This window comes from Lonchura striata, chromosome 10 (assembly GCF_050655825.1).
Source record: "Lonchura striata isolate lonStrDom1 chromosome 10, ASM5065582v1, whole genome shotgun sequence".
NCBI lineage: Eukaryota > Metazoa > Chordata > Aves > Passeriformes > Estrildidae > Lonchura > Lonchura striata.
The window spans coordinates 20,653,132-20,669,970 of NC_140712.1; the positions used below are offsets into that span (position 1 = coordinate 20,653,132).

Here is a 16,839-nt window from a genome sequence, read left to right on the forward strand (position 1 = left end):
AATTGTGGTGTCCTCATTTAATATGAGCTTTGGTATTGTGCTGTGTTAGTCAAACGGTGCAGGCAGTATTGGAAGAGGGATGATATGGTTACTTTGTGGGCCTGAGAACTTATTTCTTCAAAATGGACTCTAATAAAACTATTTTCTTGCCTCTTGCTATGTCATCAGTTACTTTAGTGTTGGGCTTGACCAAAGGCTGTTGGAAACCAGCCAGGACTCTGTCCTTATGCATCCAGAAAAGTGAGAAGCTGTATTTTTTTTTTTCTTTTTAATGTTGGTCACTGATGAAGTGTTATGAGAATATTGCACTCTTCACAAGATGGATCAGTGATCTGTGTAGAAATGGCTGTCTGGAATCAATGCTTTGATCTGTCAAAGTATCTAGAAAATAAGTCCTCCTCTGCAGACAGGTAACAAGGAATGCCTTGGGTAGAAAGGTCTATCAGTTCACCCCATTTTCTTCCCATCAACAACCTGTCAGGTGTTAATCACTGTGTAGTCTTGAAATCTTGAACTGCTGCTGCTGGGGCCTCAAAGAGGGGTTTCTGCCTTGGCCTCCTTGGAGCTGGCTCAGCTCTTGATGCCCAGCTGTCTCCTGAGCCTGTTGTTTCCTGATCACAGAATTGCAGTGCTGGGGTTTGCAAACTAAGTAGGTTCACACTATCCAGACTCTGTAGCCTATTCCCCATGCAGAAAAGAAAGGAAAGCGACACAACAGAAATAAAAGAAGAGACTCCAGCAGTTGCTGCCTTTTTAATATGGAAGGAGAGGTCTAAAAATCTAGGGTCGATGACTGGATGTTGATCCTGGAACTAAACTAAATATCAGTTATATTGAGATCTGAGTCTTTTGAGGCACAACCTTAAAAATTATAACTTTAAAAAATGTAACAAGGGCAAGTTTCTTGCCCTTTTCCAAAGTGCAGTAATAGGCAGTAATTCTAAAGCAGGTATATGGGCATCTGCTTTGGATGCTCTAGTTACAGAACACGGTGCAGGTAGTACATCAACCCTGTCATGAAAGCACAATAGTCAGGACAGAGTCCTTAAGGCATCACTGTCTATTATAAATCAGTTAGAATAATTCATGCTATAGATTTCCCAATGCTGCAAAGCCTCTTATTCAGCAGCATATAAACATATATCACATTGTATAGATTTTTTTCCCCTTCTTGGCATGAAACAGACATAAAAGAATTATGCAAGAGAACAATGCACTGTACAGAAAATTCCCAAAAAACTTTGATAAACAGGAGGTGGAATGGAAAGATATTATTTATCTCCAGGATCATTTTAACAGCTCCAGTCACACCTTTGTTATTAAGTTTGGAGCACGTTGTGTAGGAGCCAACATTAAGCCTGTGTGTGGAGCATACAGGGGCTGTGTCTGGAATCAGGCTGAAAATGCAAATAGGACTTTCTTTTCTGGTTTGGTTTCTCAACACAAGTTAGAGCAGCTTGCACCAACTGGTAAAGGCTGCAAAGGGCCATTTTGCCAGCTGGGAGGTGCAAGGGTGTAATAATGCTGCTGGCTCCTTGCCTGTGCCAGCCACAGGGAGGAGAGTGGCAGAGAAGCCAATGTATGTCTCGGTGCCACAAACCAGGCTTAAAGACAGCTTGTACCACTTGGGAGTGGGGCATTATGGATCTGAAGTATCCAAAGGCCTGCCACGAAATATTTATGCTGCAACTTCCCATATTCTTCATATCACTTACAAATCCCTAACATTTCCAGAAACCCCCATTAAAAGGAACTGATTTCAGTCACAAAGCACTGGCTGACGCACGGTCCTCTGGGTTCTGACAAATGGCCTCGGCAGTGAAGGAGTTAACTGACCATCATCAATTACAGCATCAGAGGGGGTGATTAGGACTGAAATTGCAGGGAGGTTTTTAATTTAGCAGAGTAGAGGAGACACCCCCAGCTTAGCCAAGCTCATCAGATCATGCACGTCTTCCTGCTTCATCCGCTTACCGCGCGCTGCCACTCAGGGCTATTGTGCCTGGAGAGGGCACCGAGCAGACTCCAGCATATTATATTATTTATTCCCTTGTCCAGAAATCCACCTGAGGCTCACTGACACTCTGCCTGCCACACAAGTGCCTAGTGTGCAAAATTCTCAAAGACCCCAACTCGGGAATCAATCAGCAAATTATTTGAAGGAAAAAAAAAGGCGACATTTAAAGCTTAATATGACCTAATTCGTCTGATTTTTAAAATTTTTTGAAGTAAGTAGGACTGCTTCTAGGACTGAAGATGCATTTAGGATTATGTGTTAGGATCAGGGATGAATCTGTTGAATCAGTGATTTTCCTGGCTCTGTGTATACCAACACTAAATAAAACGTATGGAATGCAATGTATAGACTGTTTTAACTTCTCTGCTCTGTTTTTCTGGTAAAAGTGGTTACCTGGGGTGCTTTGATCATTGCCTTGGGAAAAGGGCAGCAGGCTTCAGGCCTGAAGAGTCACAGGAGGGAAGGGAAAGGACCGGTAGCCATGATATTCAGTTTTTTGGGGGTTGCAGGCTGCTGGTGGGATGAGCCTCCTCTGCCTGCTGGGACCCTCTTGGTCCCCTTGGGGCTCCTCTGTTCCTAGGACTGGGGTCCCAGCTCCAGTCTGGGGACTGTGTTGGCTCAAGCTGCTTGTCAAAGCTGTGAAATGCAGGAGAAAAATGTCCTTGACATGTACCCAACCCCATGGTTTTCATCTACTCTTTGTATTTCTGGTTTCTAATGCTATTACTATTTTCCTTGAGAATTTTGCCTCTGGATTTTAGAAAACTGGGGGGTTTGTAGGATGAACTGCAAGTGGACACTGTTTATGAAGGCAGACCTCATGTTCCTCATGTGGGTGGGAGAAAAGGGGAAAGGAAGACAGCAGTAATCCAGCTAGAAAATGTTCAGGATGGGCCTGACTCAAAATTCAAAGGTAGCTGGGCTTTGGTGATGTAAAGATAAATTTTTAGCTGCTTTTGCATTCTGAAGTCTTGAAACAAACCCTCTTTGCTAGTGGAAACTTGAGAATAACAAGAATTGGGATCAGGGAGGTGCTGGTGCTGTGGAAGCAGTGGGAAGCAGCAGCCCTGTGTGCTCCTTCCCTTGGGTTTTGTTGCCTGTAATGTTGCAGAGCCCCTGCTATTGAGGCTGGAGTTTTCTATATGATCATGTAATTAAAGATTGACTCATAGTGTGCAGGCATATGGAGGCTAAAACAGTTGCCCGTGAAGCACTCGGCAGCATTTTGTGTGCTGTTTGACAAACCATTTTTATTTTGATTTTTGTTAATATGGCACTTTGTGCAATCATGGAGACACTTAGCATAGAACATCAGTCACCTGTGTAATCCTAATGAACTCATGTAAATGGAAATAAGGGGCTTCTGAAGACTATTAACAATGAGGTGCCATGATGCTGGAGGAGACTTGGCAGCCCTCTCAGCCCACCCCTGATTTTGAAATGTGAGAGCATAGCTTTCCCCATTGCTGTGGAAGAATAATCAGACCTAGTCCTTGAAATGGTCTGTAGTGAAGCAATGGATATTTTAACTCCAGGGTTATCATCCTTACTCCAGCAAATTCCCATTGATTTCAGAGGAGTTATGCCTGAACACAGAGAAGTGTAAGGCTTGAGGCAGTCTTGGTGTGACCTGCTTCTGTTGTGTTTCTCCTGTTGTGAATTGTTGTGTTATTAATACAGTAATTTGGATATATTGATCACTGTCAGTTCCCCTTGTGTGGTAAAATCTACATTATTCATGTGAGGCAGCTGGAAAGGAAAATCTACCTCCCAAACCTGAGAGCAGCTTGTGGGGCTACAGTTGCTTTGCTTTGGGTGTGCTCTGGGCAGTGTCTCTGTATTGTTGTTTCCCTTTTTCTGTGCTCTTTGCAAAGGTGGGAAGCAGATCCTTGTGTAGGCAGGTAGAATTTAGGGCTGTTCAAGCTTTTTGCCTGAATGATCCACTGGATGTGGGAAATTTTATAGCTAGAGGATGTAGAAGTGTTTTCTATGTCAGAAGTAAAGCCTAAATTTTCTGGGAATTGCTACAAACAGGCTTAATGCAAAAAGGATTTGAAAGTTGTTAAAGGGTCTGAAGTGGAAATTAGAGGTATGAAGTGTTTTCTGTAGACTTGGGCAATTTCTTCTTTCCTCCAGCATTTAAGTTACATTTTGTAAGAAAACATGACTGCTTTGTGCCTTTGGACACCTTGTGGGTCCTCTGCACTTCCTAATGCCCCCAGAAGGTTTTGCAGACCCCCCCAACACAGAAGCCACAACATTTCTGGGACTCACCAAGGAGCCTCAGCGAGTGAATCTTTGACAGGTCCATGCCCAAAGTTGCTGCTGGCTGTTTTTCAGCTGTCTGCTTTTATTGTGGTCTGCCTTGCTGCCCTGAGAACTACTGCATGTCACAGCCCTGGTGTGATGTGTGCACCAGCTGCTTGTCCAGACCTGTCACATTTTGTGGCTTTTTTTTTTTTTTTTGGGCTGCAACTATTTCTGTGCTGCTGTTGAGTAGGAGGGGATTTGCACCCTGGGCTAAAGCCAGCAGGGACCTCTCTGTGCAGGTTGAAGTTGTGTATTTGGGGAAAATTCCCTGGGCACCAATATTTCTGCAGGGGGACAAGGAGGAAAGAAGCCACCATGTGCCCAAAACTGCTCAAAAGGGTGTTTCTGTAAGGGCAGCCTCCCAGAGATTGCTCCCTACAGAGCCTTAATGTGCAATGAAAAGTAAGATTCTAACCCTGGGAGCAGGCACATCTTCTCACGCTGTTTAATGTCACTGATGCTCAGGCAGTGATAGCAATTATTATTATTAATCCTAAAATAGATTATAAGACAAAAAAAAACCAAAAACCTGCTGTCTGAAAATTAAAGTAATTGTGGAAGAAAGTCAAGCTGCTGCAGTTCTTCAGTTTGAGAGTAGCTCATATCAAAGGAAAGAAATTCTGTGAGCCTGTTAAGGATCCTGGTCTGAGCTCTGCTGAATTTAGGGGCACTGTTAGAAATATTTTGGTCAGATTGCAGGACATGGACCAAATGAATATTTTTATTTTGTTGGAAAGGATTTTTGCATCTTAGTTTGCCAAATAGATTAATGCTTGCATTTTCTAGTACCAGCATATTAAGTGTCCTATACATTTTTCATATTTTCTAATTTCTCTTATTAGGAAAAATGGGTGAATAACAAATATGTAAATATATAATGGTATACTTTAATATAAACTGTATGCTACCTTCAATAATGAATATTGTTGACTACAGTAATTAAGTATGATTCCAGCTCTAGTTATTTACTGGAATCGGGTTTATGTAAAACTGGAGGCAATTTTCTGTTTTCCATATAAGCAGTAATTGTCTAAGTATTTGCTAAAATATTATTTAAGTCTAAAATCAGGATTGCAAGTGGATTTCAATAATCTAGTTAATTTACTTTAATTGTGGAATTCTGTCTCTGCATGGGAAGAGAAATATGAAAAGTAATTTCATCTCTGTACAGTTGATTTAATTGTATGTACTTTTGATGGATTAAGTTTCCAGTTAATTGTGGAAAATGCAACATTATAAAAAGAGGTTTAAAATAAAACAATTGCTGTCTGCTTTGCATTCTGTTTAAAAAAATGTTTAACATTATTAATTTTACAATGGTAATTTATAAATATTCGTTACATCTTCCCACTAAGCCCCCCCTAGATAGATGATTTTAATCATACTTATTGATATTATCTACCTAATTATTTTTCATTATGCAAATATGTCTCAATTGCTGTGTAATAATGTGATGGAAACTGTTTTCAGTGCTTTAAAACACTTGCTTAACTAAATGCAGGAGATAGTAGAAAACTGGTGTGAAAACCAGAAAAAAATTGGTCAGAGATTTTTTTTTTAAAATAGCAACAGTGTTTTTATACCTTTAAGATATTATATTTTTGAAATCACATGAAAATTCAATAAACCATGTAAATGTGAATGAGCAGTAATGGCAATTTAAGCTTTTAAAATAATGATCTTTAGTCATGCTACTTTCTCTCCTTAGTTAACAATGACACTTGATTAAAACCTAACATATTTCTAGTAAGTGACAGGTTTTGTTACTTTGTATATTTGCAAAAAAAGTAAATAACCAGCTTCTAATTCACATACGTTTCTTAAAACATAGAGGGTGTCTTTTCCCAGGGAGAAGCGATATCCAGGTTTGGAAGATTCTGAAAAGTTTATTTGGAAGTATAATTGACAGAGCATATTAAAAAAAATGGGCATTCAAAAATAGAAAGGCTTCATTTTATGGATTCTTCTCCTTGGAATTTAAAGATTGTTGGGAGAAGTAGAATTAAGGAGGTTGCTCAGGACAAAATTGCAGCATTAGATCTAAGTTTTCTGACTTTTCAGGATAACTGTATGATTGTGAGCTTAAATAATGTAGATAGTGCTTTCTTTTGTCAGAACAAATTATTATAATTTTTAGCACTTGGTAATTTGCAATTTGTACTTGTCTTTCTTTTGGTGTAGATCGTTAAATAAGCAAATAAGACCACTTTGTTTTTTTTTTTTTTATATGGATGGTAATGAATTCAGTGAAGTTTTAGTTTTAAAACAAAGTAAATGGTTATTATTCTTTGTGAAAAAAGCCCAGGTTGTCTGAAAAAAATTATTGGATATATATTCTTAGTGTGTTTTTCTTATGAAAGGTTGCTTTAGCACTTTATTGTTTTGTTAAAGAAATATATACATTTATGTAAAACCCTCCACATGAAAGTGTTGCTTCAGCATTTTTTAAAGCATCACCGTCTGCAGCTACAATTTCAGCCCTAAGCTTAACTTTTTTTTTTTTTTGCAAAGTATGTGGTTTCCCCTAAACCTGTAATTAGTATAATTAATAATTATTCCCTAATTGAAACGCAGGTTAACAAACTTCCATATGTAAAAAGTAAAGGGGAAAAAAATGTCATTCATTCACACTGGGCTTTATAAGCCTATAAAACTCTTCAAAGGACTTCAAGATATCAAGCAATCTTTTATTCAGCTAAACCTACCCCCCACCTTCCCTCTTACACACACTTAAATACGCAGTATGCTCACAGCTTGGAAAAAAGCAAGAAAAGCCTTAATGGATCACTGATTTTAAGCAAAGAGGTAGGTATGTATTCCATATAAATGGTTTCCAAACCATTTTGGTGTTAGTATTAATAATTTTCATCAAATGCAAACAAGCGTCTGGGTGCTATAGAAAGCGAAGCTTTCAGCTGTGCACTTATTAACACAGCTTTTCTTCCCAGCTCCAAACATCTAAAACAATTACACTGCAGCAACTGTGTAATTTGCTCCTTTCTTTGCTACACAGGTAAAGCCTTTTAGACAGAGGCTAATAAAGATTTAGGGGTAAAGTGGTGAGTTGAGGTCCAAATTTTGTTTGTCTTTATGCCCGTCAGTAATTAAACTCCAAATGAATAGATGGAGACAAATAACATCAGGAGAGGAATTCACATCTGCATAAGTTGCAGTGCCCAGTTCGAGTTAGATACTTTACAACTGATGTATAATAAATCAAAGAACAGAATAATTATTTCCCAATTTGCTGTGACACGGATATCTTGTCATCACCCTGGCTGTATGTACCTTTAAGAAGTGGCGAATTCTAAAAATCCATTTAGCCACATCAGTGAAACAGATCTAACACAGCAGGAAATATTACTTTGTCTTTTTTTTTTTTAATATAAAATCACTTGTCAAGATATTTGCTCATATTAGAAACCAAATATTTTCTATGTGGAACTGAGGATCAGAATTTTGTACCTAGGACATGACTATTTGTTTTTAGGTGTTAACTTATTTAAATAATTTAAAGTCTCTTGCTGTTGGGGATATTTTATGTTCCTAGAAAAAGCACTAGAAAACTCCTGTATTTAGTTATGTGCATTGTGAGCTGAAATGTTTATTTGCAGTTTAAAAATAGATTATCTTAACATTTGCACAAAATATTTATTATTTAGATTGGAGAAGTCTGAAGCACAGGTATAGACACCCTCAATGCGTGCTTGTTCTGAAGGCGTTTGGAACTGATGGAGTTATTTGTTCAGAAATATTTCTGCAGTCATTTTTCTCTGCATTTAAAAACACAGCACTGAGCTAGAATTTAACATTCTGGTAATCGAAGCACTAAAGTGTTCCCTAAATATCAAACTTTAAAATTAAAGTAGTAATAAGTCATGGAGAAATTGTTGCTGTGAGGTCCAGCGGCGGGCACTGAAATATTATAAGCTCTGCTTTCATAATGCTGCCTTTCAAAATCAGTTATCTGTAGTTATCTTCAAATTTGAGTGCTTTCCAGAACACCAGATTTAAAGTTTCTCAGGAGAATATACTGTTTCAATCAGATAGTTTTATAGTGTGCATGTTAAAAAAAAATCCTTACAATTCCCTGTTATCTTTGTCCTTTTTTAAATGGGAGAGAGAATGCAGGGGATAATGACTTATGCTTGAATGCAGTTCAATGTATTTGTGTTTTATTGGTAAAAATACACATCTATATATATATATAAAACCAGGCAGAGTTATGTGTTTATTTGTTATTAAGTTAAAAAAAGCTTTTACGGTTCCCTCACCAAGATTTAGCAAGTTTGTCCTACTTGCACATTACTGATAAATATCAAATCCAGCTCAAATAATCAAATTCTCAGGGTGACTGAAACAGCATATTTTCCTGACTTAATCTGTCTAAACAGGTATGGATGTATTAAAAAAAAAAAAATCTAAAACCCTCGCTGTCCCTTCAGCTTCCCTGCTGATGCCTGTCAACTTTTAAAAACAATTTTTAAGCTGGGGTTGGGAAGGCAGGGAGAGAGTAGAAGCTCTTTTCAATTACAGATGATAACTGAGAACTGTGACATGATGGTCAAGCTTCTCTTAACTCTTAAGGGTGTCCTTCATAGTTCACAAATATGTTCAAACACTCAAATGTGTTTGAGACGTGCACTGGTGGTAGGGGGGAGTCATAGCTCTGCTGGTATTGAACTTTTTTAGAGCTGCTAACAGGTGATACCCATTTCTACAGCTGAATCCACACACTGCATTACAAACTGGGGACCAAAATGTAGATTTATTGCATCTACAGGATCCTGCTGCAGTGTCCTCATAGATAGCAATAGTTTATATTTTTATTTCTTGATTGTATTGCAGAAGTTTGTAGTACGTGCTTGTTACAAACTCCAAACTTATTTCACAGAACGGCAAATATCTAATAGCTAGAAAATTGGTGGTATGGTCTAGTCATGGCACTCAGAGATGTGTGTTCTCTAAAAATCAATACAATAAACTTGCTTGTTCATTGTCTGGCTAGTAAAGTGTTCTGTCTCAATAGGATTTCATTTACACTGGGTAGGTCACCCAGGAGAGAAACAGACCTCTTAGTTAACTACTACATTTTGCTTTGATTCTTAATTTGTGAGAAATGACAAAATATGCTTAACTATTACTTTTCTCTCATGAAAATAGCACAAATGCATTTGAATGCATCTCTTGCATAGATTTTTTTCCTCACCTAAATTGTAAAGATGATGTTTTTAATTTAAGGATATAAGTTTAATCTATTACTTATAATTTGTAGACAGAAATATTCAAACAGTGGCAAAATCTCTGAATATCCAGAATGAGGCATTTTTTTTCTCCTTCTGGTTCAGTTTCCCTAATTTCTTTTATGGAGTAATTTTAATAGATTAGGTCATTCTGAAAAAAGTATTTTGCAAAGTAAATTAACTATATTTTTGTGGTAGTACAGAGATCTCATAAAGGGTTGAATCTTCCAGCATTTTTCCTTGTAAGGAAAATAAGGTCATATACGTGTGAATTTGCTCTTGTGCCAGAGTTGGAATGCGTAGGTAGGATACATATGCACATATTTCAAGTACTGGAAAATAAATCAGTGTAAAATAGCAATTATTTAAGGTAGGGCATAGTCTTGACATATATCTAGGAAGTATTTAGTGTCTGTGGGCATTATGATAGCAAGAAAGTAATATTGGAAATTAGCTTGGATTAATTTCACTTGTAAAGCTGATTTTTTTTTGAGTGCAAAATACAAGGTTTGAGCCCTAAACTTGTATTTTCCAGTATGCACTGCCAAATCTTCACCTTGTGCACACAAAACGCTTCTGCTTTAGTTGGCAAAACACTTATTTCTACAAGAGTAAGATGCAGCCTACATCAAAAACATTCTGATTGCTCGACAGCTTTCAGCACTTAACACATCTCTAAGCATGTACGGGGAAACTACTTGGGAGGAGATGTATGTGCATGCATCTTACCCCAAAACACTCTAGAAACTGATTAATCTGTTTTGTTAATCAAAGATTTCATCTTCACACTACAGCACAGCCAGATTAGCAAAGATGTGATGGTGGGACACGGGATAATTTGCTAAGTAAAGTCAAAATTAATGGCAAATAAAATCAGTTTCCCTTTGTGGTTATTTCCAGCCAGCTGCATCCAAATATAAAAGAACTATCAAAGGGAGTAAAATAATCAACCCATTAATTATTAACTCAGAACAACTTCAGAAAGCACTTCTTAAACCTCCATTGACATCATCCTGACAGGCTCCTAATCTCAGAAAGTTGTTGGTAAGAGTTGCATTAGGCTCAGCATGGCACCAATTCTGAGTGGAACAACTGCAGCTCGAGCTGTGCTGCAGCACACACAGGAGCACATGGGACAAGCTGCAGTCTCTTAAGACATCTGTGAGTAACATTTACAGCACAACACGCTGCAGAATTCCCCACGTAGCTCTACCTCTGCTGTCAGCATAATAGAGTTGTCAACAGCCTAATTGCAAGATGCAATATGTAGGGGGGTCATCCAAAAAAAAAAAAAAAAGAAATCTCAGTGGAAAGTAACACAAATCAGCTGTCATTATTATAAAGCTGGACCAACCTTTGGCTAAACCATTTAAACCTCCAGATTAATCCCTAGATTTATCTTTATAGATTGGATCAAACTCAAAGTTTGACTGCAGATGAAAGAGGAACTTCAAAACCAAGGCTCTCATTTATGCCCATTAGACAATGCATTCGGCTAATGATCACATTAGCCTGGAAACAGTGGTTTTAAGGCTTAACTGTTGCATCTTTTTTTTTCTTTTCATGTTATATTTCAACCTTCATTTCCAGCTTCTATTTCTTAAAACATTTTTGCCAGAAGGTGAAAATATTTTTTTTTAACTGAAGATTTATTTTTTTTAGTTTCTACCTGTGCCTTTCTGCCAACTTACATGATGAAATATCTGGTCTAGAAGTTGGAAAGAGCTTATTTGATTATATGGCATCAGTACATCTCTGTATTGAAAAAGATATATGCTAAATCAATCAGTTAAATTAATTTGAACATTTTTTTTTTTGAGTTTTATGTCACTGATATAAAATACAGGCAGCAAAAAAACCCAAACAATTAAAACCAACCAATGTTGGAAAACCACTAATTCAGTGAATTGGGTTGGTTTTTATAACGGCCATCTGAAGCTGTTAAATTTATTCCTATGTACATTAAAAAGATCATGAGACAATTCTACCTCCGCTGTTTCTTTTTTGTTTTTAAAAAAAGCCAAGCAAACTCAGTCAAAGCTGTCCAGCCCCCTCCTCCCCCCTGCTGAACAGCACAGGCTAGTAGTTTTTATTCTTAAAAAATATACTAGCCATTCTTTCATCTTATGGGGAGACATTTAAATTTAGAGTAATTACAAGACAACAAAAGCAGCACTGAGCATGAATGACAAAATGCAGCTCAACCTGATGTTTTAATGCAGTTTTCCCCTCTCATCAGGGATATTAACCCTTCTGACTGCTTCACTGAAGATTCTTACCCTTATTTCCCAGACCATAATGTGAAAGCCAGCTTATCAGAATATTAACAGTTTATAAGCACGGATGAATGAACAATGAGTTCAAGTATATATTTTTCATATTCTACCTCAAATTTCAAGACTCTGTATTTCTTGCTGTTTATGATATAGGCCTTGCAAGGAGCTAGGCAACAGATCTGTTAGAATTGTTCCTGGTTGGATGTAAAGAAGAGAAAAGCAAGTCTACTGCCTTATCTCAATCAAAATAATTAGTTTCAAGAAAACTAGAATCAATATAATTTCCTCTTTTAAAAAATTGTTTCCTACCTTTGCTGGCCTGTTTCATCTGTTTCATTAAAGGTGCAACTTTTATTGATGCTTCTGCTCATCCTATGTTTTCATCAGTGTGAAACCTAAAATGCTCTTTGCCTAAAGTGTAGGTTAATATAATAGCTACTTGAAGCAGGAAACCTCTGCTATGTGTCTATAGTTGTCTTTATTTGGGCCTGTGCAGCATTTTGTTTGTCCTCTAGCCTTTTACGCCAGCTGGACCCTGACCTTCAAGTTCTTAAAAAGAGGGGGGGAAAAGTATTCTTTTCAGATTCCAAGTTCCTCCCTTTTTACCCTCCCACTGACACCGTCCCATTCAATACTAGAGATAACTTTATTCATCTATACATCATTGTATCAAATTCAATAGGCAAACTGCTTCAACATGCTTCAGAGCTGGACAGGGCAGTAATGTCTTCATTTTTTCTTAATGCAATGAGTTTCTTATCGCAGTCCTTTCAAGCACAAAACAAACACTGTAACAAAAAATGATCTCCAAGTTTTTCCCACCCTGCTATTTCACCATGGGCTTATTTCTTTGTTCCATCTTTTAGTGGACAGCTACAGCTACAAAGATGTAAAATTGATTACATGCATACCTACCTAACAGGAGTTAAAAAGGGAATTGGAGGTGGGGGGGGGGAATCTTTTATAATTAAATACTGTACTGAGAAGATTTACTTTGGGCTCACACCAAGAGCGTGGAAGTAATTTGTTCCTGAATCAGCTGTCATCCTTTAAACAGGATACCAAAATGAAGTGGCATCTAAAAAAGCCAGTAGGAATTCCATGTCAACTGCAAATCTGGCTGATCACTATCAGAAAAGACAGACCTTTTTCCCAGCTCTAGTCAGTGTGGATTTATACACCTAATGTTATAAACTCTCAGCCTGTCATTAACTGCCAAGCTTGACTTTAAGCCAATGACAGCAACGCCATGGATGTTAGGAGAGCTCCAGGAGCAAGAAGTCCAGCTTTTCCTCATTTTGCTGAATCCTGCTCACCTGCAGATGAGTTTAAAGGAAGGAAATTGAATCCTTTTCCCACGTGTTCATGTTGTGTGGTTTAAGCTCGTTAGCTGAGCTAAAAAAAAAATATGCTATGAACATACTGATAAGAGGGATAGATCAGTATTTTAATGAATCACTTCAAAGGTTTTGTAGTGCCTTTTTATTGTAGCATGAAATATGTAATATTAGGATACCCAAGTCAAGCTCATGTCTCATTGACATCTTTGTCTTTTAAATGGAAAGTGAGGCTGGAGGGGAAAAAGTTGGTTAAAATACAGAACTTCTGAAGTGTTTAAACCAGCTAATGGTAGTAGATCTCATTTTAGATTCCAGGGATGAAAAAGAAAGAAATAAAAAAATCAGACTTACATCCCTGACTGGGTGTTTTCCACTATAGGCCCTACATGTTTATGTAGAGGGTATTGCGAACGTTTGGAGGGATTTGGGAGTTTCAAAAGGAAGAAGTTTATACATTAGTGCTGCAAGTTGCAAAACACTGTTGATATTCAAATGTTTATTGTGTAAAATCTGGGATAAGCTTCAGCATGAGAGCTCCTTTAAGTGCCTACAACTATTGCTAATTCCCCTCAGCATTGAGGCTTGCACAAAGGCCTTAATCCAATTCCACTTTTTTTTTTTTTCAGAAAGCCTATGCTATTTTCTCTCACATAAACTAACAACACTATCCCATCACACTGCAGAATGGGTCAAAGAAAAAGGGCTCTGTGTTTATACTTCACCAACACTTTGTGTTTCTTGGCCAAGTATGGCAAGAAACTTTAAGTGGGTCCCCCAGGCCCCACGCCATCTTTAGAAAGAAAAATAAGCCTTCAGAGATTGAAAACACACTATTTTAGGCACTAAAAAACCTATGAAATGTCAACTATTCTTTCAGTCCCTATCCCTGAAAAGAAATTGATCACCCCAGCCTCATTCTTCCAGCTCTGATTTAAATTATGAAACACAGGAATTGCTTTGATATGATCGTGTATTCTACCTAGCATATAAAATCCTTGGAGATATTTTAAGAGTGTTCTCATATAATATTTTTGAGTGCACATTTTACTCTACTACAACACTTGTGCCTACTCATCGAAATGGCTTAAAGCAGTAAATTCCATCAGGGAAAAGAAATTTTATAATGTCTCTAGGTTTACTTTTGTGAAGTGCAAAAGAAAGTGTCCTGCTTTATAAAGCATATTTGTACTAATACATCAAATTATTCATCAATAATCTGTTCTGTACAGGAGATCCCAATGCAGCTCCAAGTGGTCAGGTATTCCCTGTGTATAAATCTTCACTTATTTCTGACAATGCCAGCAGTGTTGTCAAGGTTTAAACAACAACAAAGCCTGGGCTGCTCTGAGGATTGACCTTCTACTGGCAGGAGGGGAGAGACTGGTCTGGCTCCCATCTGATCATCTTTGAAAGCCTACAACAAAAACTCTGCTATAACTAGTGAGGGTGCTAAAATGCTGGAGCACAATCCAGCCTTTAAAAAGGAGAGGGGAAAAAAAAGAGTTTGGTTTAAAGCAAGAATTAAAATTTATTTTATAATCGGGGCTGCTTCCTCTATAGCATGAGAACCCAGGTATAGCACCAGTTGTGCTAATTTAGACAGCATCCATTCCAGTCTCTAGAGTAAGCTCAGAGTTGTTGTACCAGAAGGAATTCAGCCTGGAAGGGGAATCACTGAAGGTTTTGGAAAGAGAGAAGTTATTCTCCAGTCACACAGACTTTGTTCTTGAACATGTCTTAGTGGCCAAGCGAAATCTTCCGGTGGTGTTTGGTTTGGGTTTTTTGTCTGTTTTGTTTTTTTTTTGTTTGTTCAGATTTTTTTGCTTTTTTTTTTTTTCTCCTCTCTGATTATTTTGATACATCAACCACAGCTAGTGCAGTAAACTCAAATGAGTTTTTGAATGCCTTTCCATGAATTATATTCAATACACTTCATGTTCCCGTGGGTTTTGCTTCCCTGAAGAGTTTTAGTTTGTCCTGGGGATGTGTTTCCCCCAGGTCTCTGAGGGTTTGTCCCCACTGGGACACTCGGGAGGGAGGGAAGGACCTGCTGCCCTCCTGGCCTTGCACTGCCCCATGAGCCCAGCTCCCGTCCCCCAGGTCAGAGCAGGGGGACATTGAACAGATGTGCTGGGCAGAGGCTGTGACATCCCTGGGGTCACAGCAGTGAGGCTGCAGCAGGGCTCCAGTGTGGGCACAGGCTGCTCGTGAATTTGTGTCAACGTAATCCACACTTCTATCAGAATGTCATTGGAGACTGATGCTGGCTGCTCTGAGGCACTATTTCTTATCAAATACTGAAAAATGCACATTTTCCAAGGTGGTTTATTTCCTTCAGCACTTTTTCTGGAGTAGTTCACATGTTTCCATGGCTCTTCTCTCCTGACTGGCTTTTAGCCTTTTGGATCGTGTCATACCTGTTAGCACACATGGATTAGCTGAGTGCTAAAATCACAATTTGAGGGTTTGGCTTCTTTCTGAGCGGCTTGCAAAGCTGTAACTCTAAGAGGGTTTTATGGGGGTTAAAAATCACCCTGCATATACACAGCTAAAACAGAACTTAATTATTCCTGGGTCATGTTTAATTAATTTGAGCCTTGTGGCAGGGCACAGCCATGGGTTTTTTTCCACTGAAACATGTCCCTGAAAGGCATGTTTCTGGGACATCCTCTTTTTTATTTTATAATTTGTGAAAAAAAATATAGCTGTGCAAACTAAAAACTCTTAATGTGCTCCCCTGTAGGATGTGCATTAAAGTTAAACCCCCAAATATTTCAGAATAGGCATCAGAATTCTTCATGCGATTTTCATTTTGCTATACTGCAGAAGTGAAATTAAACACATGCATTTTATATCCAAAAACACATGAAGACAAGTTAAGTTCATTTTGCCCCAGGAAATAGAAAATCTAGTTTTTTTTTTTTTTTTGGGATCATCAAATGACTAAATCTTTCTGGTGAGAGATTAATTTCTTCTGCATTGTACTGTGTGCAGTGCCTATTGTGGAGAATTTATAAGAGTTGATATTTTAGTTGACTGACAAGTCTCTCGATGTATTTAACAACTTTAATTATACTTGTCATTTTCAAAATGAGTGAAGAAATGTACAAAACCAACAGAAATATGTCAGTTGGTTATTAGTTACAGCAAAGTCTCTCTTTTATCTCTCTTCTCTCGGGTGGAAACCATCCTTTCTATTAAATAGGAAGTCAGTTCAAAAACTTGAGACCCATCACTGTCTTCAGGGTTTTTAATTACTCCTCTGCGTTTTTCTCTTTCTTTTGGATTATTGCTGTGTTAGAGGACTTCTGCATTTTGAGATTTCCTCCTTGCCTTGCTGTCAACACGTGGCATCTTCCCTTTATCATGTCATGCAGTCCAGATCCCTGCTTGTCTCATTTTGGTGCCACAAAATGTCCTTTGTGAGGGGGAATGTGCCTTGTCATCATGAGAAAAGGAAGGGAGAAACGAGCTCTGGTACTGGGAGTGAGGAGTTAAAGTGGAGGAACTATGCAGGAAGTTGTGGCTGGGGTTTTTGCCACCTAAAAAAGTCCCCTGGGCTCCACTAGTACTTGTTTGTGGGCCTCAGATTCAGTCAAAGAGAGAAACAGAGTTTTTATCCAGGCAGAAGCTTGGGAAAGAGTTGGAGAAGA

General features: G+C 38.2%; 1 long non-coding RNA gene across 2 annotated transcripts in view; it reads right to left on the reverse strand.

Moving 5' to 3' along the window:
- LOC144246939 (uncharacterized) overlaps window positions 1-15,821 on the reverse strand; it is a 66,728-nt gene extending 50,907 nt beyond the window's left edge. For both annotated transcript variants that reach the window (XR_014957677.1, XR_013340651.2), the window contains exon 1: window positions 12,156-15,821. This is a non-coding gene — a long non-coding RNA (uncharacterized LOC144246939). The remainder of the gene's footprint in view (window positions 1-12,155) is intronic.
- Window positions 15,822-16,839: the final 1,018 nt, after the last annotated feature.